Source organism: Lissotriton helveticus, chromosome 4_1 (assembly GCF_964261635.1).
Source record: "Lissotriton helveticus chromosome 4_1, aLisHel1.1, whole genome shotgun sequence".
Taxonomy (NCBI): Eukaryota; Metazoa; Chordata; class Amphibia; order Caudata; family Salamandridae; genus Lissotriton; species Lissotriton helveticus.
The window spans coordinates 709,422,462-709,450,275 of NC_136063.1; the positions used below are offsets into that span (position 1 = coordinate 709,422,462).

The window sequence follows — 27,814 nt, forward strand, 5'->3', positions numbered from 1 at the left end:
GAGACCGTTTTGTCTTTTATACATTTCTTTCAGATTTTATGCTTGTGTTCCTCCCAGTACACTGCCCCTAGCCCTGACGAAGGTGTGGCCTCATTGGCTTGTCACCGAAACGCGCGTCGGCTCATGTTCCCAGGAACACGGTTCTTTGTCCTAAGAACTTCAGGAACCGTTGTAAAAGTCATCTGCCAGGAATAACATCCCAATTCATGGAACATATTGATATTTGATGTGTTGCATACGCCAGGATTAGAAGAATGGATGGAAGATTGAAAGTTGAATGATAGAACGAGATAGAGTAAGAAAATATATGAGTGAGTGTGAAAGTGTGGTTGAAGTGTGGTTGATACTGGGTAGGTCTTAATGTAGTAGTATTATTTCCCTATTTGCATTGTTGTTATCAGATCAGGATCTGTCCTTTTTATGTTCTAAATATATCATGTGAAACCAAAGTATAACTTATTTCTTACCCCAAAAAAAATGTTGTGTTACCTCAATTCTAAGAAAAATAAAAACATATATTTTCCTAATATATCTTTGGTGGAGCCTGCTTGAATTGACCTTGTGTTTGTTGTGTGCAGTGTCAGCTTTTAGTCTAACCACCCCAGTTCATATACCATTTGGACCCTCTAGCAAGGGCCATTATATCCCTAGGCAGGGTGTTCTCTTTTGTTCTATTTATCATATTCGAATTATGTACTGTAAACAGTCATCTAATTAGCACAGACGGCAGATCTTATTGGACATCTCCCCTAATGTCTAGGATATTCAAGAGGTGAAAACATATTTTTGGAAAGCATGTGGTGCAAACGCACACCTCCCAAAGTTAAATAAGTTTGTGGATCAATAGGACCATAGCGGTTCACAAGCATCGCTCCAGCACTCAGTCTTTCGAGTTTACAGATATCATTGTTAAAACACTGTTTACAAACAACTGGTTTCAGCTGATTTTTTTTTTTTAAACGCGCTTTTCTCAAGAAGTATCTAGCTCACACCTTGATAGATACATTAGAAGGTGATCCTTCAAGTCCACCAGTTATCTTGGGCATTCTTTCTAAATCCCTGCTGCTACAGATTCACCCCAGGCACTTTCATCTCCCATCAAAATATAAAGCTGCCCCTTTGTGTCCTTGCTTTGAAACTGTGGGAATGTCCAGGTCAGTGGAGTTGATGGGCTAATAGGTAGGAGCTTGTGAAGCACTGTACAGCCTCTCAAATCTAAGTTTTCTCATCTTCTGTTACTGAATATTAACGAGCAACTTTGAAATCCCATGCGTCTCAAACATTTCAAAAGTGGCCCTCCTGCTTATTGGTTGCTGAAGCGTGATACTCTGCTACAACATCTCTCCACTCCAGTAGAGTGTTCCTAAAAGTGTGGTTTCGAAGCGTAAAAGGGAGTCAAAATGAAACTTAAGTATTTATGTATTGGTTACAATTTAGACCCACCAAGGTACCAGTTAAAACCATATTTGGCACTGCCAAACCGCCTTGCTTTATTTTTGTCTTTGTATTCATCACCAATTTGTTAATCTTGTTATAGTCCATTGAGGAATTTAAGAGTCGTCACAGGCAAATTGGCCAGCGGCGTAACGAACCTTGAGGGGGCCCCCCTGCAGGGTACGTGAAGGGCCCCCCTCCGGACTCAATCTAGAGCTCCCCAGCAGAAGTGTGGTGCTGGCGGGGCCCCCTGGAGGGTGAGGGCCCCCGCACCACGGGGGCTGCAGGGGCCTGTGTTACACCCCTGAAATTGGCATCTGAGCCACGAGGATTAGATAGTCCCCGTATGCCAACATGGAGAGGCTTGTACTGCCCAGTCGAGGAGGAAAAAAGTTTGTCTTCCTTAAATAGTCTACTAAGGGCCAGATTTAATATCTGGCGGCTGACTTGCCAACCACCAGGCGAACGGAGTAAATTATTCCGTTGCACTGACTGAGGTGTCGTCCACCAAATTTTGAAATGTTCGCTTGCTGCCCAGACATTTCAAGCATTGTCAGGAACTGCTGTCACAACAGTTCCTGCCAATGCCTTGTAAATTTGACAGACGGCTCCGTCAACATGACGGAGCAATCCGTCAAACGTACAATTTTTTTTTTTCAATAAGAAAATCCTAACAAGAATTTTATTTTTTTAAAATAAAAAAAGTAATGTCCCCCTGGCCATAGGTGTTTTCTCCCATGGCGAGAAGGGTATTGAGCACCCTTACAGCCAGGTTTTTCCTGGCGGTGACGGGCATTGTAAAACGGCTGTATGTGTCCGTCCACCTAATTAAGGTGAGCGGACATACAGCCAAACCTCCAATGAAGTAGTCTTCATGGTCCTCAAACTATGATCCGCCCGAATTTAAATCAGGCGGGTGGACCATTATGTTGGCATGGGGGGGGAACTCCTTTGCAACCAAGCTTCCTCTCCGCCAACATATCAATCAGCCCCTAAATGTGCCACATGCATATTGAATAGAGAGGGTGCAGGAATGCAACCAGGCTTTAGACTGATGACAGTGTAAATCATGTGAGCAAGGGAGTTTTGTTTGCTTTAATTTTAACCCATGGTTGAGAATGGAGTGCTCAATTTAACGTAAGCTGAGATTGATCAATGTCCATTGTACCAAGCTTACTCTGAAGCAAGGACCTGTCTATCTTATCAAACGCTGCCCTATAATCAATATAACAACAGTGCAACTTCCTTTTGTTTGCCAAAGTAGTCAAAGCAATCAGGGAAAGTGCAGTCACATTATCATATGTCAGGGCTCTCCTGCATTAGCCTGTCTGAATGAAGGGAATGAGTTCATTTGAGTCACCTTGGATTTCGAGATCTGAAAGGAGTGCATTTGGGAAGAGTTTGCTTTCTGCATCCAAGAGGACGGTGGCAAGCCTACAATTGCGGGCACTGGTTTTATCACCTTACTTATGTATGGACACCTCAATATTGCCCTTCCAAGATGCTGGGATGATAAGAGTTCTAGTTACTTGCTTAAATAGTGCCAGGAGGTGAATGTAGGCAAAGCACATAAAAAGGGGTATTTTTAAATAAAGCAACTGATATACCAGGGGGCGGGGGGGGGGGGTTTTCAGGTCTTCAGTACGAGCCACTGACCACACTAAGTTCAAGTTTTCTGACAATTCTTTGCCTTTCGTCACATAATCTTAATTGATGCCACACAATGAAATGGTTTGAGATTTCGACTCTTCCATACTAGTTTTACTAATGAATTCTCTTCTTAGAAGAATTAACCTTCTGCTTATTAATGACCAGGATTGTCAGCAGTCCTTTTTGTTAGGTCTCGCCTGTCGATGCGCATGCGCATCGAGCTTGCGAGCCTATTGCGGCTTAAACAACTTTTAACTAAGAAGCAAGGAATCGTGGCGATTCCTTGCAGTGCCCGTGACTTTTAAGCTCAATGCGCATGTGCATTGAGCTTAAAAGCGCATGCACAGCCGCAATCGCCATCTGTTCCTCTCTCCCGCATTCCTCTGACACCTTTTGAAGTGAAGCTTAGCTTCACTTCAAAGGCCCGGCTTCTTCACACCCACATGCCGCTCTCCCCGCTCTGCCCCCTCCCCTGCCCGCCGTGTGCATTTCTCCTCCCCCCTCCCCTTCTCTGCCTTGCCTTCCCTCCGTCTTGAATGAAACTAACACCATACATTCCTGACATCCACTGTCTGGGCACCAACCGAGCATGTGGAGCGAGGGCTCGCCATCTAAAACTCAATTTATGTGCTTATTATTTTCGCAGCTGCCTCCACAATTCTGTATAATTATTAGCATCTTTCCGCGTGCAAATGTTGCCAGGGAGATTTTCCCTTCGTATTTGTTGAAAAAAAAATGTTTTTCGAGTGAAAATGATTTCCAAAATGCTACATTTCCTACCGCTCGGCCCCCTCCCATGCCCGCCGTGTCGCATTTCTCCTCCCCCCTCCCCTTCTCTGCCTTGCCTTCCCTCCGTCTTGAATGAAACTAGCACTCTCGCCCGGAGGCAGGCTCGGCAGCCATACATTCCTGACATCCACTGTCTGGGCACCAACCGAGCATGTGGAACGAGGGCTCGCCATCTACAACGCAATTTATGTGCTTATTAATTTCCCAGCTGCCTCCACAATTCTTTATAATTATTAGCATCTTTCCGCGTGCAAATGTTGCCAGGGAGATTTTCCTTTCGTATTTGTTGAAAAAAAAATTTTTTTCGAGTGAATTTTTTTTCCAAAATGCTAGATTTCACCGCTCGGTTGCTGAAACCCCAATAAACGAAACCCTTTTTTTTTTTTTAGAATAGTGACCACTGCAGGCAAATAAACTGTGCACTACAAAGATGCAGAAGCACTGCACGTTTAAACGAAAAGTACCAGTCATTTTCTGTTTTGTGATGCGCTGTAAAATACACCGGTTTCCAAACAGAGGTGAGGCGGTGGCTAGGGCACGAGTTGACATTCCTGAGTGTCGTTTTTACAGCATTGATTTACATAGACCTCGGATGACAGAAGATTAGACCACTCACATGCAGAGTGAGGGGAATCGATTTTGAACGTTTGATCTATTCATGTCCCCCTCGTTTATTATCCATCAAGGTGCATAAATAATTCGAAGAGGAGGACGCCAACAAACATAAATTCATTTACTAATGGACAGTGCACACAGCTCTTAACATGTCAGCATTTTATCCCGTAACAGGGGGTAATTAAAGTACACTAACATCCTTGGATACGTAATGATCATGAAGAGCAAGATTAACAACATCACTTTCTTTGTATTCCCGCCTAACTGAAATATAGCGCTTCACAGAATTCTGCTGGTCTTCTAGGCCCTCTCCTCCCGATCGTCCGCTTGTGGACTTCTTTATGGGAAGAAAGTGTATTCAATTTGCATGACTTCAAAAGGGGAAGAAGACTCTCTCGAGATGGTAGCGTCTCTAGTCCAGCCGGACTAGACAATTCCTCGAGACGCGACAGCGTCAGCAGGGCTCGGTCAGGAGGAGTTCAGGAGGAGCCGCGACCACGTCAGCAGGGCTCAGCGTTTCGGTAGTCACTTCAAGCTTCACGTTTCGGGCCACTCACACACGCAACGCCACTCACACACGCAACGCCACTCACACACGCAACGCCACTCACACACGCAACGCCACTCACACATGCAACGCCACACACACATGCAACGCCACACACACATGCAACGCCACACACACATGCAACGCCACACACACATGCAACGCCACTCACACATGCAACGCCACTCACACATGCAACGCCACTCACACATGCAACGCCACTCACACATGCAACGGCACTCACACATGCAACGGCACTCAACGCCACTCAACAACGCAACGCCAATCAACCACGCAACGCCACTCAACAACGCAACGCCACTCAACAACGCAACGCCACTCAACCACGCAACGCCACTCACACACACAACGCCACTCAACAACGCAACGCCACTCAACAACGCAACGCCACTCAACACCACTCAACCACGCAACGCCACTCAACCACGCAACGCCACTCAACAACGCAACGGCACTCAACCACGCAACGCCACTCAACCACGCAACGCCACTCAACAACGCAACGCCACTCAACCACGCAACACCACTCAACCACGCAACGCCACTCAACCACGCAACGCCACTCAACAACGCAACGCCACTCAACAACGCAACAGCACTCAACCACGCAACGCCACTCAACAACGCAACGCCACTCAACAACGCAACGCCACTCAACAACGCAACGCCACTCAACCACGCAACGCCACTCAACAACGCAACGCCACTCAACCACGCAACACCACTCAACCACGCAACGCCACTCACACACACAACGCCACTCACTCACGCAACGCCACTCACCCACGCAACGCCACTCACCCACGCAACGCCACTCACCCACGCAACGCCACTCAGCCACGCAACGCCACTCAGCCACGCAACGCCACTCAGCCACGCAACGCCACTCAGCCACGCAACGCCACTCACACACGCAACGCCACTCACACACGCAACGCCACTCACACACGCAACGCCACTCACACACGCAACGCCACTCACACACGCAACGCCACTCACACACGCAACGCCACTCACACACGCAACGCCACTCACCCACGCAACGCCACTCATCCACGCAACGCCACTCATCCACGCAACGCCACTCATCCACGCAACGCCACTCATCCATTTGCAAAACGAAAAATGTAAAACTCTTCTATTGCGAGACCTATTGCATTTTCAATGCTTGTATGCCCTGCTTACATGCAGGACATGGCGGTATTTTACGGCGAGGTAAAATGATCTTTTGAAATCCACGTTCGTATACGTTTTTTTTCTGCCTCATAATTACACAGGTGCTTGACGTCGGGAAGAAACCACCTCACCATCTGCCAATAAACCAGTATGGAGAGAGCAGCAGGGCCCCTGTTTCAGAAACAACGTCCCTTGCTCCCATGCGCGCCCATCTCGCTCAGGGTCGAGGGGAGAGTCCTCTGCGTGACGGCGCCCCCACAACTGGTAGTGGGGGGCAGGGCTTTAAGTGGGAAAAAAAAACTGGTGGTGCTCTAAAAGGGGCGTGGCACATTTCTTAAAGGGGTGTGGCCTATCCGAGTAGGGTTGTGGTCTAAATCAAGATCACTAGCATTGTGTGCTATCACTAGAGTGGTGGGAGGAGTAGCACCTGGGTCTCAATAGGGCTGTGCCTGCCTGCCACAATGCTGGCTCCACCTCCTGTGGTGCGTCTGATGGTCTTGGCGAAACTCACAAAGGAAGAAGAGGTGCACTGGCAGAGTGCACCCATCTGCATGTAGAATACATGCAGATGGGTCTATTCAGCCTTGTGCTGACTCAGCCAGCCTCCTTGAGCCGTCCCCAGCCCCTGTCACTCACAAACCAGACAGTCAATACACAACCAGGCAGAGGCACACAGAAAGGTTGAACCGGAAAATTGCCACTTTCTAAAAGTGCTATTTCCAAACTTAGAATTTAAAAACCATCTTCACTAAAGGATGTGTTATTAAATTCGGAGTTCAGGGATACCAGATTCCATATGTCTGTCTTGCCGTTATGGGAAGATATGCAGGTAAACATGGTGCACAGCATTCACCATGTTATCCTATGGGCAAGATAGCCTTTCAAAAGTGAAAAACGAAATTGGCAGTATTTCACTGTCAAGACCTGTTACCCACACTAGTAACACCATACAAAAACCGGGACATCTGGTCACCCTACCTTTCACCTTTGAAGCTCCAAAAAAAAGAGCCCCCTTTCGAGGCCCCTCCCCAAAAAAACTGGGGGGGCTCAGACCTCCACAGACCCCCCACCACTTAAAGCCCTGAGTGGGGGTGTGCACTGTAACACCCCTCCCATGCGCCCGTCTCGCACAGGATCGAGGGGGAAGAGTCCTCGGCGTCCCCACAGCTGGCGGTGGGGGGGGGGGGGGCGTGGAGTTGCACCATAGATTTTAATGCTGTGCCTCCTTCGTGTGGCTCTACAACTTACACTGGCAACTCGTTGTATTTTTAAAGCTTATCTGCCGCCCCTATTGTATAATGTATGGCCATGTTTACACTACTGTCTGAAACTGTTGAGGGTATTTGGGCAAATGACACTTGTGCAACCCTGTTCTACATGTCCAGCGCGTGTTATGGAACATAGAATTGCTGCTGCCTATGCAGTATTATGTGTGTTTGTCGTTTGTGTGATGTAAGTACCTAGTGCTGCTGTTGGTGACATAGCAGATTTGTATGTTGGTAATGGTATTTCTATTGGCCATTATAAAGCACAGGCTGATTGTAACTGAACACTGCATATAATAGGGGTGGGGGGGATAGGAATGAATCATCACCTTATGTTATGTGATAACATTTGTAAAGCACCGCAATCCCATGTTAAAATCCCTTTCAGAGGGCAAGCAGGGTTTACTCGGCCCAACCATGGGGTTGTGACCTTTTACTCCAGCTGTCCCGGGGCCTGACCTACTATAAGTCCTGAGTAAATGAGCCAAATATTACCCCTTTTAGCCCTTGACTCTCTGTGTTAAAGAGGGTTGATCAGTCAAAGGGTATTCGAGGGGGAGGTAGGTGTAAGTCATACATAGGCGCAAGATTGTAGGTATAAAACCAATGGCAATAAGCTGATTGTCTAGTAAAATACGTGCTTTAATAACCAGTATTTGCAATGCAATAGATCTCGCATTTTTGCAAGTTTGAGCTATTGGCATTGTAAATGACACTGCCTTTTTTTATTACATGGTTTTTAAAACCTAAATAAAAGCCATTTCTATTTACAATGCCAATAGCTTAAACTCGCTTAAATGTGAGACCTATTGCATGGCAAATGCTTGTTTAGAGGATTTCCACATTGGGTGTAGGGAAGCCCCTAGTGATGTCATTGTACTAGAGCCACCTCAGATCAATAGGCTCACTTACATCTGAAAACTTCCAATTGTTTGCTTGCGTTTCCAGAAAATATACAGGAGATCTCATTTTTTTTGCGAACGCTCAGATTTTTTTCTTGCATTCTCGATTAAACCATATTTTATTACTTTTGAAATCCTATTTCCATTTTATGCAGGCAGGTCATGGTAAATATTCTAGTGCAAAGAGGCAGATGTTTTCCAAGGTTTTTAGTGTTTATTTGAATAGTTCACTGAAATACAGGCTAGAGTCGCCTGAACCACCACAAAGAATTTTATATATTCAGCTATCACTGTCCATTACTGCGCCAGATTTTGGTGGGTAAAGGACCCCTTAATTCTTATTTTGAGAACCCCTAGGTGTAAAATCTGTAATATCAGTGTGAATTATTAGGCTTTTATCTGGTCTTGCCAGTGTGCATCTTAAATAATGCTTTAAAAACCAGCAAACCGAGTGAACCAAGGTCCCTGATTACAACATGGTATTATTAGTAACACTGTCTGTAATATGGGTAATATCCCTAGCAAATCTTTCACTGAATTGACAAAAGTATATAGCAAATATATTTTCACTTAGTGACTTTCCGCTTTAATTTCAGGAATGTGTATTGAAAGTAACAGGTGGCGGGCTTCAAACGCAAACACAAGTCACTACTCTCCTCAAAACAAATTGGCATTTAATTCACCAGTCATAATGATCGACGTGTCCAGAAACAGCAATTAGGATAGAGATTATTTCTGTAAGCAATTGTACTTGTATGTCGACGTTGGTTCTTGGAGGTATAAGATAGGCATTGCACAGCATAAACCTTTGGTCTTTCTATGTGCACCCTATCTCACTGAGCATTATTATTATGATTACATTTCTCTCAATTTTAATCAATTGTGCTGTGACACACTAAACCAAACAATAGAGGTTAATCTTATTAGCCCGCCTCAAGTCCCACCCTGGATAGAGTGTAATGCCTTATTATCGAAAATGTCAAACTCAATGCTTTTTAAGTTAGTGGTGTGACAGGACTCATGAAGACAAACAATACAGACTTCATCTGATACTGACAAAAATCCCTCCTTCATCATCAGTTTTGTGATGCCACCGTCATCACATGACAGCAACATCCATGATGTATCTATTGTTTTAGGGATTAATCATTGAGGGCTGACATATGACAAATCCCATCTTAACTTTTGTTGCTGGCAGCCTTTGCTAGCCTGTTTGATATTCTGATTTAATATGTCTCTGATCTAGGATCAAGAATTAACAGGATCCTCCAAACCATGAAGGGCCTAACACGCTCTTGTTATCACTTAGTCTGATTCCATGAGAAATATAATTTGTCAGCTACTGACCTTGTAGCTTCTGGTTATTTTCTGATGAGACAATAAATAAGTCATCTCTACTCAGAGCTTCAAATTTATGACTTAAAATTATCCTTTGTGGTTAATTCTTTTCACACATTTTTTATTAGTGTTGGTCTCAACATACTAGGATAACCAATTACCAGGGGTTGCAAGAGCATAACACCAAATTTCATGAAAACATCCTCTTTATTTAAGAGACAATGCACTTTGTATGCGTCCTCAAATCTCACTCTTGTTAATTCCAATTAGGGGTCCCATTAATATGGATTCAAACTCAGAGTAAGAGATATCTTGAGATTCTCCTCGATCTCTATAAATATCATCAGTAAATGTACTCTATTAAGATACACACATCCACCCTAAGAGAGGTACAAATATAAGAAATCTAAAGTGTCTAAGGTTAGAATGCTAAAGGGTCAGAATCATAAGCAATTTGAGGAAGTCAGTGTATGTTTGGTAAACACTTGCTCTTTTGCTAATAGGTAGTATCGTCATAGCAAAAAGTATAGCATACCCTTGTGCTTGTATATGTTCCGAAGTTGTAGATGTATATATATGACAATTAAAGAAAGAGTTTTAAGGAGTTAAACAACATATTGATATTGGGAAGGAAAAGGAGCAGAGTCAAACTAAACGTTTTGAAGTGGGACTACAAAGTCGGCAGGTTACTAATACCTGACACCGAGAGTCATTATCTGCCACTGAAATTGCAATACACACTATTCTAGTTTGTGGATGGATTGGTCCTAGACAAAAATCTACAAGAGAATATGCAGCATGACCCTAGCCTCTATGTTTTCTCAATCCAGCCTGGATACGATAACACCATTATTAATTACTTGGCTACACAAAGGTGGTGGCATCTGACTAGGTAAAATATACACACAGAGACATTTATGAACAACAAATTTCTCAGATTTCATGTTGCACAACAATACATACAGAATAACATGCACCTAATATGTAGATGATCTTTCTGGGCCTAAATGGTGCAGGCAAAAAATAAAGTTGACTATGCCGGCAGGAAGTAATTCCTTGGCCTTCTTAGAATTTCCTTACAACTTGGTTTTCCAGAGCAGTAAGTGAAGAACCCAAAATAATGGTATTGCAAGCACCATTAGCTCTAGGATGGGTGTTATTTTTATCTGAAAAAGCGGCACCCTCAGATTTAGAATTTAAATGACCATTAGAAGTTCTTTCATTTGGACCATGTTTGTCTGATTATTAACAGGTGTTCACTTTGAAACCTATTAGGTGGTTCTCTGGTCAACCATTGCCTTCCTCCTGATTTAGTCATCATCAGGGTGGCCTTCTCCAAAGGCTTCCCTGTTATTGTTCCAACAATCAGACATAAGGATAGGTAATGCTAGAAGAGGTGTGAAAAGTTGATGAAACCTTTCACAGATGAATCAGAAGATGGCACCTAAAGAGATAAAAAGAGGAAAGAGGAAAAAAGAATAGCTTAAGAAAACACCAGCAAGAAGACAATAATGCAATAAGCAAGATAACTTCATAAATCATGAGAAAGAACAAGATCTAAGATAGAAAGGCCACAAAAGAGACAAGATAATGCTTGTGAGTCCCTTGCTCACTGTGCCACTGGATTCAAGCTAGCCTGGCTGAAGAAGGGTGACATAACCTTGAAACAGGTTCCAAGATGCTAGTTTCCGCTCCAGGGAGGACCTGGCTTGGCAGTTCAGTCTGGACTGCTCTCATGGGGCACAGGGTCAAGACTGATTTGCATATGGCTGGGTCCAAACTGGGGTGGCGTAGTGGGCAAAAGAACGATGGATTTAACCCAGATCTTTTGACTGGGGAGAATGTTTGCATTTTCAGCATTCTGTCCATCATTTGTTTGCTGTAACACCTTCCTGGATGAGAGGCGCTGTATTTATGCTGTTTCTTACTTTTCTATGCTATTGATAAAGCCTTCAGAGTGTATGTACATGCTGTTGAGAGAACACTCCCTCCATATGCTTTAGGGTGAAGTCTGAGGGACCCCTTACTCTTCTCTAATGCAACGACTGCAAAGTTTCAACTTGTTTTCATTTTCCAGATCTCCTCATAGACAGTAGATTTGAAGAACCTGAAGAGAAGTTCTGAAAAATGTTTCGAGTACCATAAGGCACTGCAACTGCATCCAAAGAAGGCTGTGCAACTTGATGCTCATTGCATTATTACATTTGTTCGCTATAGCTTGCGCCTAAAAAGTCCGTACATATGCTCTTTTTGGGGACGCTGATGGTAATGGCAAATTTGAAAGGAAGAAACAATCAAGAAACCCACAGGTGTGGGTTGGGTATGGAAAAGAGGATGTCCCTCAAAATGCAGTCTTCAATTTTTTGACTAGCCTTTCCTTTGCCACTTTGACAGAGGATACTGTGAGAAACAACTTCAAAGCAGATTCCACAAAACATAGTTCCAGAGGCAGGAGGAGCTTTGCTGAAGGCTTTGTTTGCAAGATATCAAAACTCCCTGATGTCTGTAGTTGTGAAAAAATGTTACATTTCCTTAATGCCTTGTTTGTGATCTTGTGATTAGTCAAAAGGTCGTCAACACAAGATTGAATGAGGAGTTTAAGGCGGTATGCCCACAGTTTGGAACTATGCTGTTTGTGTACTCAGCCGATGCGACCTGTCCTGATATTTCCTCAATCTGGTTTAATTTCCGTGTCAAGATCTATCTCCAGAGAAAAGCCTCTTGAGGGTCTTCTCTCTTGAAGCTTTCGAGCAGCTGTCTGATGCCATCCTAGTGGTGGGGGCACTGCTATGGGCTGTGGCTGCAGGTACAGCAGCTGAGGTACACACACTGAGCACATGTAGTCTGTGCTTTGGGTCTCCTGCGCACAGATAACAGTAGTACTGACTTCTTTTATTGTCTAGCATCTACACTGTCCAATAATGGTTGATTGGAATCCTTAGGCTGATCGAAGTCAGGAAATGGCTTTCTCCAAACAGCTAAAAATGAACTAACGGACACTGCTGTGGATTCTGGGGCGCTGAAAACCCTGGGGATTCCTTAAAGAAGCAGGGTCACTATTTTCACATGACATGGTGATGGCTATATGTGCACACACAATTTACTGTCTTCTTTATTTTCATGTTTTTAAAGGAGATGAATCGTTAGTTTTTTGGAGGCAGATGTATTTTATAGTATTAAATGCTTGTTATTGGAAACACTTAAAAATAACTGAAGGCATTGCCTTTTATATGCATGTTTCTTTATGAGGTAATTCTTGGAAAAGTAAGTTTTATCTGGGAAAATTTGTTCCTGGATTCTCTGCATAGTAAAGTACTGAAATGTTTAAAAATACCTAAAAATATCCCATGAAGGAAACTAATATGATCATGTATGAACCTTATAAGCCAAATATATCGCTGACAACATGTATCATTCTATTCCACATTGTTACTTCCTTGAGAGAGGTCATGCAGGGACATAACAAAGGCCCCCGCAGCCCCTGCAGATGCGGGGGGCCCACGCTCCAAGGGGGCCCCTCACTCAGCAGAGCCAGAAAGCAAGGCTCTCAGGGCTTCATAAATGAAATGATGCGCAGGGCCTCCTCTATCCATAAATAAAATGGTGCGCAGGGCCTCCTCTCTCCATGAATAAAAGGGCGTTCTCTCTCCATAAATAAAATGGTGCGCGAACGGCACGCCACAGACCTTCATCAATTAATTCAATGGTGCCAATAATTGTGACATTTCAGCCGCAGAGCCGCGCAGCTCCGAGTCACAGAGGCTGACGTCATGAGCTAGTGCCCAAGCGGGAGTTTGTGGAAAGCGGCTGGCAGGCTACTGGTTTGCAGGTCACGCCGTCTTTAATGCAATGAGGGCGTGGTCAAGCAGCAGTGCTGCCTCTGCTGCTTGCAGTGGGGGTTGTAATTTCACATTGTGGGCGGCAAGTGCAAGGAGCTGCAAAACGAGCAGTTTATGGAGCGTCAATTGCAGCCTCCTACTAAGGATCTGTTCCACAGGGGTTCTAGGAGTCCGTTCTAGCAGTTGAGATGTTGCCCTGGCCTGAAATTGTTTCCCACACTCTATTTTCTTTTGCACTGCTACCCTCCCTTCTTCCAATTTCTGCCCGCCGCACCAGTATCAGCTATTGGCAGGGTCTGGAGCCTTTCATTAGATAACTTTTCTGCTTGATTCGGGCTGTATAGAAGCCCGGTTTTGGCCTGGACATTTGAAACAGGTGGCGTGGTGGATTTCCGCACACTGCTATCTACATCAGAAGACTCATTCAGTACGGCCTGCAGGAGGCCAACCAAAAGGATTGCCGGTGGAGGGTGGCTCCCGGCCTGAGCCTGCTGCCTTGCAGAGTCGCCAACGCAAGAAGAGTCACGCTGCCTACAGTGCTGCGAAAGATGAAGTAAGTACTAGTTACCAGGCATTGCCACGTACCACCTGTGTGTCACTGACAGTGTTAATATTTATTACAAATTATTTTCAATAGCAGCGCTCGATGAGCAGCTGCCTCAGCCTGCAGTATGAGACAGTGTGTGCCCTGTCACGGGTCAAGGAGGTATAGGTGGTCATCATCCGTGATTAACCTGTTTGTGAAGTAGGGGCCTCTCTCATCTTTGCTATTGGGCTGGGTTGCGTCACAGAGAGAGGCCCCGATTCTGACATTGTGCTCTCCAAATAGATTTTGCAGGGAGTGGGGCGGGCAGCCCCCACATTGGCTGGCAATCTGTTTTGTTTTTCTGCCGGCCAGTCCAGGGCAACACTAGGCAGGCACGCACCGCAACACAGTGTTGTTGGGCCAAGACAGTTCGAGACCCAAGTGGGAGAGAGGCCCTGGAGTGATGCTCATCAGCATAATTAATTACGAGGGAAGTGCAAAGGGACAACCCCAGTCTGAGTCGCAAAGCCAAGGTGCAAATTGTGTAGTCTTTATCTGTAAAATACATTCACTACACTACAGAAAAAACCATTAAACAAAATTGTAATTACAATGCCACTAACTCTAACTCTAACTGATGAGAGACCTATGTTATTTTATTTTAGTGTTTTATAGAGCGCGAACTTGACCCGTGAGGGTATCAGAGCGCTTTACATGGTATACAAGGTCTACAAACTAACACAGAATGCAGAGAAACAATAACACATCTTACCCTTACTCCCACATGTAAATGATTACAATCATAGTTTGAAACAGTAAAAACAGCGGCCCTCATATTCTTTGCGGGATAATTGTTGATCAGGGGAGGAGGCAATAGTCTTAGCTTCTTTCGGGAGTGATAGTCTTAGATTCATCAGGCAAAATGTGGTGGGTGAGGGCAGGGATTAAACGAGGAATTTACCCATGAGGAAGGTTTTCGCCTCCTTCTTGAAGCGTGCGAGAGAAGGGATTTTTCTGATGCATTGAAAATGCTTGTCTTGATTGAGTGGAGTGGGGCTCCCGCAGCAGGATCCTGCTTCAGAGATCACAGTGACGGGCAGAGAAGAAGGGGTGGCTGGTAGCACTGAACATGCCTCTAATATCAACCAATGGCCATTCCATATATTTTCTCATCATAGCAATGAAAATGTGTAGGGTGGGTCTGAAGGCTGTTATTTGGCTCCCGGATGCCAGAACAATGACAGCTAAAAGGTGGAATTCTACCTTGTTAGCCTCCTGCTATTATCGAGGGGAACGCTGCTCAGCGACTTCGCACTATACTTTAATTTAAGAGGGGTCTCAGGGGATTGATGCGTCCCCTGCAGGCTACAGTGTGTAACCATTTGCTCACAGGTTTAAATCTTGGTGGTTCCGTTCAGACTTTCATCCTTCCGAGATAGATAAATCATCAGCGTTGGACTGTGAAACAGAAAGCATCCACTGAATGGTATGCTCCATTATCCATGGGCCCGACCTGGGGGACACACACCGGTGTGACAACAACATACATCAAGGCACCAGTCAGGCCACTCTCGACACATGCAGCAGCACGTGACAGGCACTCTTCACAGCAGCGCCACGCGAGTTACAGTACAGGGCTGCGAGGGGCACAAGCATCAGAGCTATGCTCTCACACGAGACACGCACTCTCGGGATGGCCACAGCCTCACTGCAAGGTTCTACCAGGAGGTGAGGACAACCCCTGCTCTTCTGGTGGTATAATCCGAGCTGACATTCCCCATGTAGAGGGGAGGGGGGCACATGTGAGCAGAGAGCGCACAAGCCTGGTGCCTGGTGCCCACGTTTAGCACCCCTGGAAGTATACCGTGCTGAGCAGAATGTGAGGAGTTGGGGACATTGACAGAGCCTGAGATGGAGGCAGGTGCATAGTGCCCACACCGTCATCCGCTCCCACCCAACATCATACACATTTGCCCATATAATGATTACACTGGACACATTGTTTCTGGGTGAGAACTGCTGCAGGTTTATTTTCATACAACAAGCGTATGACATTTGATGGGTTATCTTACGGGTGATCCAAGGCAGGCAGCCCCTCGCTGTCCCGCCTGCCTAATGAGCCAGCCAGCACGGTGAGTCGACGCTCGGACAGTGCAGCATCTTGTAGATCCTTATCTTATACTCCCGCCCCCCCTTTCAGGGCGGAGCGGTATGGCACACCCCCGGTCGGTTCAGGCCCCCCGACCGCCCGAAGGACTAACTGGGCACCGTCGCGGTTTCCCGGAACCTCCTGCGGCTCCAGGTCCTTGGCTCAGGCACCCTTAATGTGCCAGGCAGAGGTACCCTTACTGTACCAGTCTGCCGCAGAGGTACCCTTACTGTACCCGTCTGCCTCCAGATCACCCTGTAACTCCGCCTGCAACACAAGAAAAAACATTAAAATTATTCATCATGTCCGCGCCGCCTGTCCAGCCGCTGGGTACGAGGATAGGGTGGGTGCAGCGCTCAGGCGGGCAGACAGGAAACCGAAGCAGGACAGAGGCAGAGCTAGGGGCGGCCGGAGCTTAAGTACCTGGCCCGCCCCCACTGGCGCACTGGTAAGCCCTCCCCTGGCCGTGCGTCATGGAGACCCCTGGGAGGGGCAGACGAGGCTCGCCGCGCCTCCTACGAAGCCCTGAACAGGGGGATGGGGGCTGCGACTAGTGGCCACTAAGGTGGCTGCCCTGCCAATGTCCCCCTGCGTGGGACGCGGGCAGCGGCATAGTGCCCACACCGTCATCCGCTCCCACCTAACATCATACACATTTGCCCATATAATGATTACACTGGACACATTGTTTCTGGGTGAGAACTGCTGCAGGTTTATTTTCATACAACAAGCGTATGACATTTGATGGGTTATCTTACGGGTGATCCAAGGCAGGCAGCCCCTCGCTGTCCCGCCTGCCTAATGAGCCAGCCAGCACGGTGAGTCGACGCTCGGACAGTGCAGCATCTTGTAGATCCTTATCTTATACTCCCGCCCCCCCTTTCAGGGCGGAGCGGTATGGCACACCCCCGGTCGGTTCAGGCCCCCCGACCGCCCGAAGGACTAACGGGGCACCGTTGCGGTTTCCCGGAACCTCCTGCGGCTCCAGGTCCTTGGCTCAGGCACCCTTACTGTGCCAGGCAGAGGTACCCTTACTGTACCAGTCTGCCGCAGAGGTACCCTTACTGTACCCGTCTGCCTCCAGATCACCCTGTAACTCCGCCACAGCTCTGGAGGAGGCTACCGTCGATGACAGAGCCCCCCCACCTCAGAGTTCCCTACTTGCATCCCACAGCTTTGCCACATTGACCAGACAACTTCATGGTTATGTTCAAATTATCCCTGGCACCCCTAACAAAGGAGTCGCATCAGGTCTGTAGGAATAGTGCAAGGTGTCCCCCTAAGACATTGCACCTTACGTGAAGTGCCAACCTGCCGATGGCCGGGCCCTGTTATCCACCTGTGATCCTAGGTACTTATACCAGTAATGTTGTCGCACTACCAGATGGTGGGTCGCATGTCTAGCTATAGCCCTTTCGTGGTGGATTTGCTGGGGACCCATCAGTGTCCCAGCCAAAGCTGTTTCAGCCCTTCGGCCCTATAAGCCCTAGCCCGTCCCTCAAGGGCACCTCACCGCCTGCTCTCCCCCACTGCTCCGTGCAGGGGATTTTGGGCCGGCTGTCCCAACCTGTGAGGCGCGACAATGGCCATCTCCCACCTTGGGGACAATCCTGCAATTCTGGCCCTAGCGCCGGTGTAAGTTGGGTTGTCTTACGGGCGGTGGGCTTGAGCATCCATCTCGGTGCATGCCTGTGACCATAATCCAATCACCTTAGTTGTGTAAGCCCATACCTGGCAGCAAGCTTAGTTGGCCCCAGTTGAATCACCTGCCTGTGCACGCCGGCCAAGCTATCTACCTATGCGTCCTGTCCCTAGCTACAGGCTTACCTTTCTAGGCATGTCACTAATTGTCCCCATCATGCTTTGACGGCTCTTTGGGATCTACTTAGACAAACTCCCTTCCAGTCCCGTGCAGAGTAATTAGCCTTCAGCCTCTGCCCCAGAGCTTTGGATCGTGCCTCATTAGGTGAGTTCAAGTTGTCGGAGGCTGTTCTGACCCCTAAATGCTACTCCGCTCACATGTACCATGCAAGCATTGGGAACCCAACAGCTCAGCCCTTTAGAGCCAAGACCCCGTAAAGTAAATTACAACTGCAATATAAAATTACACTAACTCTTTTAAACTCAAGAATAGATTCATTCAAGGTTGAAAGAAGATACACAAGCAATCCTCCCTCCATTTTCTGGAGAGGTGGAGGTACTCATTTCCAAAGGTTTGTAGTCTGTGATCAACTCCAGTAATCATTTCATTGCAGTGCACTTGAGCTTGGCTCCCACAGCAGGATCCTGCTTCAGAGATCACAGTGACGGGCAGAGGAGAAGGGGTGGCTGGTAGCACTGAACATGCCTCTAATATCAACCAATGGCCATTCCATATATTTTCTCATCATAGCAATGAAAATGTGTAGGGTGGGTCTGAAGGCTGTTATTTGGCTCCCGGATGCCAGAACAATGACAGCTAAAAGGTGGAATTCTACCTTGTTAGCCTCCTGCTATTATCGAGGGGAACGCTGCTCAGCGACTTCGCACTATACTTTAATTTAAGAGGGGTCTCAGGGGATTGATGCGTCCCCTGCAGGCTACAGTGTGTAACCATTTGCTCACAGGTTTAATTCTTGGTGGTTCCGTTCAGACTTTCATCCTTCCGAGATAGATAAATCATCAGCGTTGGACTGTGAAACAGAAAGCATCCACTGAATGGTATGCTCCATTATCCATGGGCCCGACCTGGGGGGGACACGCTGGTGTGACAACAACATACATCAAGGCACCAGTCAGGCCACTCTCGACACATGCAGCAGCACGTGACAGGCACTCTTCACAGCAGCGCCACGCGAGTTGCAGTACAGGGCTGCGAGGGGCACAAGCATCAGAGCTATGCTCTCACACGAGACACGCACTCTCGGGAGGGCCACAGCCTCACTGCAAGGTTCTACCAGGAGGTGAGGACAACCCCTGCTCTTCTGGTGGTATAATCCCAGCTGACATTCCCCATGTAGAGGGGAGGGGGGCACATGTGAGCAGAGAGCGCACGAGCCTGGTGCCTGGTGCCCAGGTTTAGCACACCTGGGAGTATACCGTGCTGAGCAGAATGTGAGGAGTTGGGGACATGGACAGAGCCTGAGATGGAGGCAGGTGCAAAGATTAGCCTGGAGCACATGGAAAACGGCGCGCGGGGCCTGGAGCACGAGGATATTGTGTGCGGGGCATGGATAGCTGGGCTGCTGTGCAGGGTCACAGAGAGAGACAGTGTGAACACTCGAGCCAGAGACACCTGGGCAAAAACCGCAAGTACCCACTAGCACATGGAAAAACTTTGTGAATAGCCCAGGAATCTTAGACAGCATAAGGAGCTTGGGTGCACAATATGAGGGCCCCGGGGCAAATAGAGAGTGGTGGGAGCTTGGGGTACAATGACAGTGTAGGGCTGTGGTTCCCAAACTGTGCGCCGCGGCACCCCAGTGCGCCGTCATGAGGTGCCAGGGGCGCCGCGCGCACGTTGTGGGAAAGTGAAGGTTTGAATGTCAGCTGTAAATTACATGTCCCCTGCATATTCTATGAACATGGTTTGGCCTGAGAGTACTGTCTCGATAAGTGCGTACGTATACACGTTGGATGTACGTGCTTTCACAGGCATAGTCCTAGTCTCCATTTTACATGCAGCTCTGACCATTCCAGGTGCGTTGTTGCTGTCAAGCCGTGCCTCGTGGGAGCCTCTCTGTCACTTCTAAGGTTAGTTACTGTTACAGTACTAGGGCCGTTGTGGTGTTGAAATTGCCATACCCTTTTCCATGTGTGGTCCGTTTTCTTTTGTGTTTGACTGTGACTGCTTGCCTTTAACTGTAAGTTGCTCCTTGGCACCCGCCTTTATACAATAAAATTACTAATCAAACGCCATGTCGATCTTCGGCACAACCCCCGTTTTACACCCATACCACCAGCATTATTTTTACTGTAAATTTCACAGTAAAAATAATGCTGGCGATACGGGTGTAAAACGGAGGTTGGGGCAAAGATCAGCATGGTATTTGATAATTTTACTGTAAAAAGGCGGGGTCCAAGGAGCTCATTGCATCGTTGGAATGAATTTTATGGATTCTTTGCTGTTAAGTGATGTACTGTTTTTACATATTCAAGTCTTTATCTATTAGCAAAACTCTCTCGCAATCTGCCGAGGTCAGGCTACGGCTTTGATGAGAAGATTTTTGCTCATCTTGACTAACCAACTTCATTGAAAGGTATTGCAGAATGACACAGCATCACACAATTTCAAAGTGAAATCAACAGTTATGCATGACATAGCAACAGCCCACGTTCCAAACCCAATGCAAACCTCTTTAGGTCATGATCTTTTGAGAGGGATTTGACTGAAAATGTTCCATGCCAGTGCCCTGGTGATCAACAGTATCCCTACAGTTATTAAAGACCTCTCTGTTTTTTTTGTCAAGGCTGTGGTTTTTCACTTACGACATGATTTCCCTGTAGTATAGTGCTGCTTAGCAGCATTAGGAATCTTGGCTTTTGGACTGGGGAAACTCGTGCACACAAGCTGGAAAATAAAATACTATGGGGCAGATTTACAAGCCCCTTGCGTATCTTTTACGCCGCCGTTGCGTCACTTTTGTGATGCAGTGGCGGCGCAAAAGATGCGTCATGGTGCGGGATATTTACAACGTGATGCATCTGGGAGATGCGTCACGTTGTAAAGCCCTGCTTCTGAAGGAGGTGTTCCTGCGCAGGGGGGGCGTTCCGGCGCAGGAACGCCTCCTAAAAGTGGCTGAGTGAAATCTACAAGGTTTCACTCAGTCACTTTTAGGCCAATGCTGCGTCAAAACCCTGCGCCTGCTTGAAGCAGGCGTAAGGATTGACTCAGCAATGACAGCATAGGCCCCCCCAGAGCATTGCTGGAGCTGCGTTGCGCTTGCGACGCAACTCCAGCAATGCGCCACCTTTGCGGCACAGATGTGTGATGCATCTGTGCCGTTTTGGCCCCATGTTGCGCCGCATTGTAAATGCGGCGCATCATGGGTTGCGGAGCTGCGGCGCACAATTACTGGCGCATCCCTACTGATATCCAGAGATGCGCCAGTAATTGTAAATCTGCCCCTATATATGTGGCATGGCATGCTGTTGCCAACATTTATAAAATGCAGTCCAACGATGTAATGAACCCCCTCCCACCCCCCCCCCCCGCCCACCGGTAAAAATATGGTGGGGAGCCACGGCCAACTGCCAATTAGGTCAAGGGAGCCACGGGTCAAAAAAGTGTGGGAACCACTGGTGTAGGGGCATGGTGGGGCAAATGAACAGTGAGGAGTATGGAGCACGTGGGCAGAGTGAGGGGCGCGGGCACAGCACAGCTTGGGGAAAATGGACACAGTGCGACGGCCTGGGCCACATTGACAGATAGAGAGAGGCGCTTGGGGTACATTGACAGTGCAAGTTGCCTGAGACACGTGGACAGATACTGTGAGAAGCGTGGTGTACATGGACAGGCAGTTTTACTATAGTTTCGCATGGTGCTCGCATGACGAAAGCAGTAGCATTTATCAACTTCCACAAGGGAAAAACAAACCTGACTATGCAATGTATCACAGTTTAATATGATGACCCTAGCAGAATATATGAAAATAACCCCCAGGAATACTGTACAAACACATCCTGTTTAACTCAGCTCGGCATATATATATATTTACTGCTATCTACAATTTGATACATTTCATGAAATAAAAAAATGAAGAACAGGCAAAACGTCTAGCCCCAGATTTAGTCAAGTGGGTGCTGTGCTCGCCTAATAAAACAATAGTACTGATCAACTTTCAAAAGCTATTTTTGCACATAAACGCAACATTCCAGAGGCGTAAATGGCATTGCGTGACATAGTGCAAAGTTCCTGATAACGGACACAAATTGCAATAGTATATGTTGTGTCATTTGCGTTATATCACACAAAATGCTCCCCAATAGCCTTTTCGCTGCAGTACAATGTTACATCACTTTTATGTCGGCCACAGCATTTGTGTTTTGCATGACACGTGTGGCCACTGGTGCGCAATCAGTTGTAAATACAAAGCCGGGTAGTCATTGTCCTTACCAGGGGTGTAACACAGGCCCCCGCAGCCTGTGAGGTGCGGGGGCCCTCAGCACCGCACTTCCGCCGGGGAGCTCCAGATTGAGTCCGGAGGGGGCCCCCTCCACCTTACCCTGCAGGGGGGCCCCCTCAAGTTTCGTTACACCACTGAGGCCAATCCGCCTCTCCTTTACATACTGTGTTAATGAGAATACACTTTTGAACACATTCCTAACCATAACATTGGTGGTTGCCTTTATTTCACCCTAGCTGTTTATTTGAGAGTAGGAGCCTACAGGATTCTATTTCATATTCTATCTTCAAGCTTCTCTGTCAAATTCCCTCCATTCCTAAACCATTTGTTCCTCTCTGGTTATTTTTTAATTTCGACGGCGTAGGTATCTCCATAGGCTGCTGTCCATTACGCTGGCACTGACTCATCCGTTTGTTACTCCCCATCCCTGACCATATCTCTGTAGCATTGTTTTTCTGTTGCATCTTTCTACCTCTTTCGTCTTTCCTCATGCCAGACTGTCCCTTTCTCCAACTGTCTCCTTCCACCTGTCCAACCGTTGGTCATACTCCAATGGGCTTCCTTTCTTTTCCTCAAATTGGTGCAAGTATTGTAATAGATCTAATTTTTTAAGTTTTGGTAAAAGACAGTTTAGAGGTCTGTTGTTTTAAGACCTATGGTGTACACAGCTGCAAGGTGCTACCGTGCCATGCATTTCCTAATTTTCTCACTACTTTGCCCCTTATTTGATCCTTTTAATCTACCATTCTGAAATGGCTATCAGCCATGTTGGAATGGTAAATTAAAAATAGGGAAGCACGTGCATGCATCAGCGGCTATCCTGGAATATCATTTCTCTATTAGAAGACATATTCCAAGATTGCTGCCCATGTATGTCCATATGTGTCCACACAGCATGCATCAATCACTGGTGGCCATTTTGCAATTACTTAATGGTAATGCAAAGAAGCACTGGCAAAGCCAACAGCTCAGCCCTACAACAGAGAGATCTATAAGATGTTTTTTTTAACTTTTCCTGTGGTGCCAGATGAGAGATATCCATGAAACTGCCCCATGGTTCAATTACAAATGTTTACAGTCTATGTTGAGGCTATGTTATGATATAGGTTTTGTTATGTAACTGGCACTTTTATAGTTCTTTCAAGCACTACGGCATCTTTGAGTTTTTTTGTCATTTGAGAGCACTTTTGTGCGAAAAGACAGCACCTCCTGTTTGTTCTTGTATGCTGCTTGGTGTTCAGTTTTGTGTGTAAGATAACCTGAGACTTGGATACCTCGACAGTAACCCAACATGGAAAAATATGCGCGTTTTGTGTGGAGTATCAGAGTACAGTACAAGACAGACTTGCTGACATGCACATAAATATGTAAGCTAAAACGTCACTTACCAAAGACTCAGCCCTGGTAATTCCAAGGACAAGCAGCTTCACCAAGCAAGTGACTCAGGGCTTCTAGACGCCTCAGCACCGCCCTTGCTACCTCTGGGTCATGAATCAGCGTCTGTGAAGGATATGAAGACATTGAAGATATAACTAGCAACGCGTTTTCAAATGTTCACCTTATTAATAATTAACATTTCACTAGTACGCCCTCTCTTTATTAAACATAACCAGTTCTCGTCCATAAAACAGCGTCCACAAAAATGGCTGATGGCGTTTCAGGCAGACTTCAGGGCTCGACCTAAATCTTAAAGCAGGCTTTTGTTGCATATTAAAAAGGCATCCAGGGGCAAACTATTTTTGACATCCTATATTGGTATATCACTCAGAAGACTATAAAAAGCTGCACACGTAAACAAACTTACTTTAAAGACTCGTAATTTGTTATTTTGAAAAATTCTGAAGTCCTTCCACCCTAGAAATATATTTTATGGTTAAGCAATGTGATGGAGAATTTAGCACATCCCTCAATTTTTCATAAAAATAGCTTGGTGGGTTAATGCTCACATTACTTATCAATAGTTTCCATTACACCAAAGTGTTTTCTTTGTCATTCCAGTCGTTATTATGAGAGTGGACCATTTAAACACAATCATACTTGGTAGTCTGTCAAAGACACGGCATAAAAACAAGTATTGGCAAAGCCAATAGGTCTGGCTTGCATTCCAAGTTTAAAAAACCTGCTGCAGTGAAAAAAAGATTGCTTTCTGTATATAATGCATCTAGGAATTAAGATTGTGATGTGTGATATACTTTGAAGATGTGCAACAGTCCCCTGGGCACTGCAGTGCAAGCACTTCTTATGAGGCAGAATGATACACCAAACCGCAAATAGGAGGTGGTGGGGGAGAAATACTCCTCAGGTTCGCGCCAAAGCCCCTCTAAGTATATTCTAGAGCCTGGGTAGCAATAGTTCCTACAGACAGCGTTGCTGTCAAAAGAGATCTAAAATCATCAGGAAGAGAGCAAACATTTGCTCCACTCGTCAAAGAATTCCTTGATTGGCTAACCCTATGAGATGTCAAGGGCAGTACGGATGCGCCAATGATTGGAGAAAGATGGGTTAGGACTTGGGTATTGAAGATTACTGTTGAGTAGTCTGGGAATCACAATCTCATCCATCTACCATTGACCCTTCCTTAACACATGAGAACATTTCAAGAACTGCATGAGATTTTCGTGAAACAAAGAATCCATACGTGCTGCCACACATCAAATTTCAATAGAGAAAAGTGAATTAAAAGTCCTAACACACCCGCCATGAATCCACAATGCTTATAAAACCCACTCACAGCTTAAAATGAGACATAAAAGCATAGAGTGATGAATCGGTGGCTATCTGACAAATTTCCATTAAGAGATGCTTCTGCATTTTGTCCAGGAGCCTGCAATCCCAAAGGTGGTTCTCCCATGTCACGGGTAATTAGGGGACTCTACCTTGAGGGCACCTTTCGCACATTGTAGGTACAAATGGCTGAGGATAACCTACCAGCTTCCCAGTTCTTAACTTACAGGCACTGATGGGGGTTATCAGACGTTTCCTGGGGACCTGGAATCTGAACCCCCAATGCACGATCCTCTGCAGCTCTTGCTCACTTCAGGCAGGGGTAGGCACCTGGTTTCATGGGTGTACAAAACGGCGCTGGCTATGAGAGTGGACACCCTCCCAGCCTTAAAGACCAAGTGGAAGGAATATATCGAACGTCCATTCAATGGGAAGGGATGAGGCCAGACCTTGGAGAATGCATACACTCTAACACACAACACAAGATTCAAGTACACTCAATTCCTCAAAGTACATCGTATATAACTCATGCCACACAGACTGAATATCATGCTTCACACTGCTGACCTGAGTTGTCCCAGGTGCGCACTTACTGATGCCAACTTTCTACGTATAATGTAGGATTGCACCATCATCAAGCGCTTCTGGTTTCAGGTGGCAGCGGAACTGGAGCGTACATACAGTAGAGATTTGTCTCCGTGGGTTATATCCCAGGAATTCCGAGAAAAAGTTATAAATACATTTTTGGACCTCGCATTAGGAATAGCCCACAGGGACATGCCCAACACTGGAAGTCCCCACAGGATCCTCCCCACAGTTGATGGCGGGCAGAGGTGAAGAAGTGAGCTGTAGCGGATGGGGCGGCATTGCGCGCTGAGGGGTATGGAGGAATGTGGCGGAGGCCCACGGCAAATTTATGGCTGGTGGTGGCCACCAGCTTCTCAGATTCTGACCCATGATAACCATTAATAAGGGAACATGTTGGGAGTAACAGTTGCATTGATCTCTGATGGTTCACATGAGCCAAGGGGTGCGCAGGTGTTCAGCCGCCGGGGGCCTAGGTGTTCGGACCACTGTATCATGTAGTCCATGGAATATATACTTTTCTCTGTTTAGAGCTCCAGTCGACCCTTTCCCTCGGCTGAAAGTACTATCCTTTCTGGTTCTCACAGGCCGCACGTGGAGCGCGAATGGACAAGATTCACGCAGTTCATATTGGAAGTTTGTTGTTCAGTTTCAATTACTCTTCATTAGGCAGCAGGGGATAGAGGGCTGTCTATTCATACTGGAGCAGTGTCTATGTGCAGCCATGGCTGCCTCTGCATGCGGCTATGTCGGTGATTGGATTGCTGACACTTCAACAACCACTGTTGAACTCTCACATGCCTTTATTTACATATAGACTTATAAAGATTACCCTTAAATCGGTGCCGGTGTGAGGTGATTGATTTCACATTGAGAGGTCTAGTGATAAAACAACAGACAATACGCCGAGTATAGTAGGGTGTATGCGCGTGTAAAGTTCTTTGAGCATACTCACTACTGGGCGTTATATTACAAGCTCCTAACCAGTGCGTTTCTCGCTTAACAAGAGACAACAACTGTGTGTAGGTTTGAAGTTAGGTGAAGAATTAACAATTGTCTAACTTGTGACTGGCAACATATTGAATGTTTTTTCATTGTTTTTAATTAGAGCGGTGCTCCTCTAACCTGAGCTGTAGTCAGGTGGGGTGATGCGCTATCACCACAACGAATGGGTGAGTGGCCTATCAGCATGTAGTAAATTTATGACATACTCTTTGCTGACAAAATGTTTACTTGATGTACCCTCTGTTTGACATACTTGTAATGCCTTTGGTCTTTTGTTTTTTCTCTTTGTTTATTTGTTACTCCTTGTCTCCTGTCCTTGGCACGAAGTCACAACAGTAATGTGGTGGGTTAAGTAACCTGGAATCTACAGGTGATACAACTTTTAATTTCTCACTATTAAGCAGTAGCAACCATCTGGTCCTGATGAAAGCAGTGGCATAATTGCCACTTATGCTGAAACATGTTGACCCCTATTGCCAACAGATATTATGTTAAATCTGTTTGTTACGCACACACTTTTTAGATATGGGCGAACTGAAAGAAATTATTAAAATGTGTCTTCTATTCAGTTCTATCCAATTTTAATACTATTTCCACGTTTATTTTTGCACTGCTATTCAGTTACCCCCCACATTTATAATTTTCCTGTACTACCCATTTTTCTCATACACAACTTAATGGTTTAGTTCCTGTGTCAACAATACCTGTAGGCTGTGGACATTCTCTCCTGGGTAAGGAGAACCCATATGATGTAAAAGGGCGGTACAGAGTGGCAACTGATGGGAACATTTCCCCCATACCCTTGAGTTTTGCCCACTTATTCACGTTACACATATATACACGATTGGGCTTTTCTCTTTTTCTCTTCTTTTTCTCTCTCGCTAATAATTAGTTGTGCTTTGGATGGTTTTTTTAGTTGAGTCTCAGTTTTGCTTTTTCACCCCTAGATATTGTTTGTTGTTAGTTATAAAGATTACCTTCATATTAACTGCAGCTGTATGAAGTGGTGTAACCAACTGTACCTATTCAAACCCAAATAAAGACAGTTTTAACACAAAATACCATGTCACTGGTAAAGAAACCAGCTTCTGCTAATGAGACAGCACAAGCACAACTACTCCCCTTTTGTGTCTCTCCAAACATGA

The 27,814-nt window shown here is 46.1% G+C and overlaps 1 protein-coding gene across 3 annotated transcripts in view; it reads right to left on the bottom strand.

The window, feature by feature from the left end:
- Positions 1–27,814, bottom strand: part of MAPRE2 (microtubule associated protein RP/EB family member 2) — a 1,024,543-nt gene that overhangs the window by 754,769 nt on the left and 241,960 nt on the right. For all 3 annotated transcript variants that reach the window (XM_078687332.1, XM_078687330.1, XM_078687331.1), the window contains exon 2: positions 23,744–23,855. The gene's annotated coding sequence lies outside the window, so the exon portion shown is untranslated. The remainder of the gene's footprint in view (positions 1–23,743; positions 23,856–27,814) is intronic.